Source organism: Triticum dicoccoides, chromosome 3A (genome assembly GCF_002162155.2).
Source record: "Triticum dicoccoides isolate Atlit2015 ecotype Zavitan chromosome 3A, WEW_v2.0, whole genome shotgun sequence".
NCBI lineage: Eukaryota > Viridiplantae > Streptophyta > Magnoliopsida > Poales > Poaceae > Triticum > Triticum dicoccoides.
This window is the reverse complement of record NC_041384.1, coordinates 73121236-73127235: the sequence shown is the minus strand read 5'-3', so window position 1 is coordinate 73127235 and position 6000 is coordinate 73121236.

Below are 6000 nucleotides of genomic sequence, written 5' to 3'. Positions count from 1 at the left end.
CAAACTTTTGGAACTCCAAAAAATCTACCAAAATTAGACGACCTAGATAATTTGTTTATTGATCAGAAGCAATTGGAATCAGTATTTTATCACGTTCTGATGATTTTTAGTAATTCGGGCACTGAACGCAAAGTTTCTGGAAATTACAGCGAGATCAAATAACTATCATCCAAGAAGATCCAATAGGTCTAGCTTGGCACAAACACTAATTAAAACACAAAACCACATCCAAACAGAGGGGAGATGGGTTATTTATTCCTTAACAGAAGAAAAACACAACAAACAAAAAATAAAATTGGGTTGCCTCCCAACAAGCGCTATCGTTTAATGCCCCTAGCTAGGCATAAGAGCGAGGATAGATCTAGGTGTTGCCATCTTTGGAAGGCAATCCATAAGTGGCTCTCATGATGGTTTCATATGGCAATTTTATTTCTTTCTTGGAAAGTGTTCCATGCCCTTTTTTAATGGAAATTGGAATCTAATATTCCCTTCCTTCATATCAATAATCGCACCAACCGTTCTAAGGAAAGGTCTATCAAGAATAATAGGGCAAGAAGGATTGCAATCTATATCAAGAACAATGAAATCTACGGGCACATAATTCCTATTTGCAACAATAAGAACATCGTTAATCCTTCCCATAGGTTTCTTAATAGTAGAATCCGCGAGATGTAAGTTTAAAGAGCAATCATCAAGATCGCGGAAATCTAGCAAATCACACAAAGTTTTGGGGATGGTGGAGACACTAGCACCCAAATCACACAAAGCATAAAAATCATGATCTTTAATTTTAATTTTGATAGTTGGTTCCCACTCATCATAGAGTTTTTTAGGGATAGAGACTTTCAACTCAAGTTTTTCTTCATAAGATTGCATCAAGGCATCAACAATATGTTCGGTGAAGGCTTTCTTTTGACTATAAGCATGCGGAGAATTTAGCACGGATTGCAACAAGGAAATACAATCAATCAAAGAGCAACTTTCATAATTAAATTCCTTGAAATCCAATATAGTGGGTTTAGCAACATCTAAATTTTTATTTCTTTCAATCGCACTTTCATCAATTTCATCATAAAGATCTAAATACTCCAAATTTTTGGAACGCCTTCTAGGTAAAGGAAGATCATATTCAGTTTCATCAAGATTCATATTTCAAAACAAAGATTTGATAGGGGACACATCAATAACTTTTAGATCTTCATCTTGATTTTCATAGGTATTGTAAGAACACGCTTTAATAAAGGCATCTTTTGAAGAACGCATCCTAGCGGTTCTTTCCTTGCACTCATCAATGGAAATTCTCATAGCTTTGAGAGACTCATTGATATCATGCTTAAGAGGAATAGATCTAGGATTTAAAGAATCAATCTCAAGAGAAATTCTATCAACGTTCCTAGCCAAATCATCAACTTTAAGCACTTTCTCTTCAAGCAAAGCATTAAAATTCTTTTGTGAATTCATAAACTCTTTAACACTATTCTCAAATTCAGAGGGCATCTTATTATAATTTCCATAAGAGTTGTTGTAGGAATTTCCATAATTATTAGAAGGATTACTAGGATATGGCCTAGGATTAAAATTCCCTCTATAAGCATTGTTACCAAAATTATTCCTGCCAACAAAATTCACATCCATAGATTCATTGTTATTGTCAATCAAGGTAGACAAAGGCATATCATTAGGATCAGAAGAAACACTCTTAGTAGCAAATAATTTCATAAGTTCATTCATCTTTCCACTCAAAACATTGATTTCTTCTATCGCATGCACTTTTTTATTAGAAGATCTTTCAGTATGCCATTGAGAATAATTAACCATAATATTATCTAGGAGTTTAGTAGCATCTCCTAAAGTGATTTCCATAAAAGTGCCTCCCGCGGCCGAATCTAAAAGATTTCTAGAAGCAAAATTCAATCCGGCATAAAAATTTTGTATAATCATCCACAAATTTAAACCATGAGTAGGGCAATTACGTATCATTAATTTCATTCTCTCCCAAGCTTGTGCAACATGTTCATGATCAAGTTGCTTAAAATTCATAATATCGTTTCTAAGAGAGATGATCTTAGCGGGAGGAAAATACTTAGAGATAAAAGCATCTTTGCACTTGTTCCAAGAATCAATACTATTTTTAGGCAAAGACGAAAATCAAGCTTTAGCACGATATCTAAGCGAAAAAGGAAATAGCTTCAATTTAACGACATCATTATCGACATCTTTTTTCTTTTGCATATCACATAAATCAACAAAGCTATTCAGATGAGTAGCGGCATCTTCACTAGGAAGACCGGCGAATTGATCTTTCATAACAAGATTCAACAAAGCAGTATTGATTTCACAAGATTCAGTATTGGCAAGAGGAGCAATCGGAGTGCTAAGAAAATCATTATTGTTGGTATTGGTGAAGTCACACAATTTGGTAGTATCTTGAGCCATCGCGACAAACAAGCAATCCAACACACGAGCAAACAAAAGGCAAGCGAAAAAAGGCAAACAGAGAAGGAGAAGGGGAAGGAGAAAGAGAGGGCGAATAAAACGGCAGGGTGAAGTGGGGGAGAGGAAAACGAGAGGCAAATGGCAACTAATGTAATGCGGGAGATAGGGATTGTGATGGGTACTTGGTATGTTGACTTTTTGCGTAGACTCCCTGACAACGGCGCCAAAAATTCTTCTTGCTACCTCTTGAGCTTGCGTTGGTTTTCCCCGAAGAGGAAAGGATGATGCAGCAGAGTAGCGTAAGTTTTCCCTCAGTTTTTGAGAACCAAGGTATCAATCCAGTAGGAGGCCACACGCAAGTCCCTCGTACCTACACAACACAAAGAGCTCAACGCAACCAACGCGATTAGGGGTTGTCAATCCCTTCACGGTAACTTACGGAAATGAGATCCGATAGATAATATTTTTTTGGTATTTTTGATATAAAGATGCAAAGTGAAAAGTAAAAGGCAAAGTAAAAACAAAGCAAGATTAAAGTGATGGAGATTGATATGATGAGAATAGACCCGGGGGCCATAGGTTTCACTAGTGGCTTCTCTCAAGAGCATAAGTTTTCTACGGTGGGTGAACAAATTACTGTTGAGCAATTGACAGAATTGAGCATAGTTATGAGAATATCTAGGCATGATCATGTATATAGGCATCACGTCCGTGACAAGTAGATCGAAACGATTCTGCATCTACTACTATTACTCCACTCATCGACCGCTATCCAGCATGCATCTAGAGTATTAATTTAAAAACAGAGTAACGCTTTAAGCAAGATGACATGATGTAGAGAGATAAATTCATGCAATATGAAATAAAACCCATCTTGTTATCCTCGATGGCAACGATACAATACGTGTCTTGCTGCCCCTTCTGTCACTGGGAAAGAACACCGCAAGATCGAACCCAAAGCTAAGCACTTCTCCCATGGCAAGAACTACCAATCTAGTTGGCCAAACCAAACGGATAATTCGAAGAGACTTGCAAAGATAACCAATCATACATAAAAGAATCCAGAGAAGATTCAAATATTGTTCATAGATAGACTTGATCATAAACCCACAATTTATCGGTCTCAACAAACACACCGCAAAAGAAGAAGATTACATCGAATAGATCTCCACAAGAGAGGGGGAGAACATTGTATTGAGATCCAAAAAGAGAGAAGAAGCCATCTAGCTAATAACTATGGACCCGAAAGTCTGAGGTAAACTACTCACACTTCATCGGAGGGGTATGATGATGTAGAAGCCCTCCGTGATGACGGCCCTCTCCGGCGGAGCTCCAGAACAGGCCCCAAGATGGGATCTCGTGGATACAGAAAGTTGTGGCGGTGGAATTAGGTTTTTGGCTCCTCTTCTGATCGTTTGGGGGTACGTGGGTATATATAGGAGGAAGGAGTACGTCGGTGGAGCACCGAGGGGCCCACGAGGCAGGGGGGCGCGCCCTGTAGGGGGGCGCCCCCTACCCTCGTGACCACCCCCGGTACTTCTTGGAGTAGGGTCCAAGTCTCCTGGGTCTTATGCAAGAAGAAAATCACGTTCCAAAAAGGATTTTTCTGTTTGGACTCTGTTTGATATTCTGTTTCTTCGAAACACTGAAATAGGCAAAAAAACAGCAATTCTGGGTTGGGCCTCCGGTTAATAGGTTAGTCCCAAAAATAATATAAAAGTGGAAAATAAAGCCCAATATAGTCCAAAACAGTAGATAATATAGCATGGATCAATAAAAAATTATAGATACATTGGAGACGTATCAATGTGTAGAGTAATAGTAGTAGATGCAGGCAGGAGTCGGTCTACTTGTCTCGGACGTGATGCCTATATACATGATCATACCTAGATATTCTCATAACTATGCTCAATTCTATCAATTTCTAGATAGTAATTCGTTTACCCACAGTAATACTTATGCTCTTGAGAGAAGCCACTAGTGAAACCTATGGCCCCCGGGTCTATCTTCCATCATATTAATCTTCCAATACTTAGTTATTTCCTTTGCCATTTATTTTACTTAGCATCATTATCATAAAAATACCAAAAATATTATCTTATCATATCTATCAGATCTCACTCTCGTAAGTGACCGTGAAGGGCTTGACAACCCCTTTATCGCTTTGGTTGCGAGGTTCTTATTTGTTTGTGTAGGTGCGTTGGACTTGAGCATGATCTCCCACTGGATTGATACCTTGGTTCTCAAAAACAGAGGGAAATACTTACGCTACTTTGCTGCATCACCCTTTCCTCTTCAAGGGAAAACCACCGTAGTGCTCAAGAGGTAGCACTCTACAGGTGTCTCCAAGGTGTTTGTTGAGTTGACATAGATCGAGATTAGGATTTGCCACTCTGTGTATCGGAGAGGTATCTCTGGGCCCTCTCGGTAATGCACATCACTATGAGCCTTGCAAGCAATGTGACTAATGAGTTAGTCACAGGATGATACATTACAGAACGAGTAAAGAGACTTGCCGATAACGAGGTTGAACTAGATATGATGATACTGACGATCAAATCTCGGGCAAGTAACATACCGATGACAAAGGGAACAACGTATGTTGTTATGCGGTTTGACCGATAAAGATCTTTGTAGAATATGTAGGAACCAATATGAGCATCTAGGTTCTGCTATTGGTTATTGACCAGAGATGTGTCTCGGTCATGTCTACATAGTTCTCGAACCCGTAGGGTCCGCACGCTTAACGTTTGATGACGATTTGTATTATGAGTTATGTGATTTGATGTACCGAAGTTTGTTCGGAGTCCTGGATGAGATCAAGAACATGACGAGGAGTCTCGGAATGGTCGAGAGGTAAAGATTCATATATTGGAGGGTTGCATTTGGACATCAGAATGGTTCCGAGTGGTTCGGATATTTTTTCGGAGTATCGGGAGGTTACCGGAACCCCTGGGAGAAGTTATCCTTAGTGGTTCGACAATATGCAACCTTTTGGGGCCGGCTGCCTCTCCCTCTCCCTCCTTTATATACGGAGGCAGGGGGCACCCCAAAGACACACAAGTTGATCTTTAGCCGTGTGCGGTGCCCCCTCCATAGTTTTACACCTCGGTCATATTGTCGTAGTGCTTAGGTGAAGCCTTGCGTCGGTAACTTCATCATCACCGTCACCACGCCATCGTGCTGATGAAACTCTCCCTCGGCCTTAGCTGGATCAAGATTTTGAGGGACGTCGCCGAGCTGAATGTGTGCAGATCACGGAGGTGTCGTGCGTTCGGTACTTGATCGGTTGGATCGCGAAGACGTTCGACTACATCAACCGCGTTACTAAACGCTTCCGCTTTCGGTCTACGAGGGTACGTAAACACACTCTCCCCTCTCGTTGCTATGCATCTCCTAGATAGATCTTGCGTGATCATAGGTAAATTTTTTGAAATATTGTGTTCCCCAACACATACTTGATGCCATGGTGTCTCAAGATCTCTAAATGTGGCACTCTTTCGTTGGCATGGCCGGATCGCACAATGATATCAACGTGCTTCAGCACTCGCCAGTGTCTGCTAG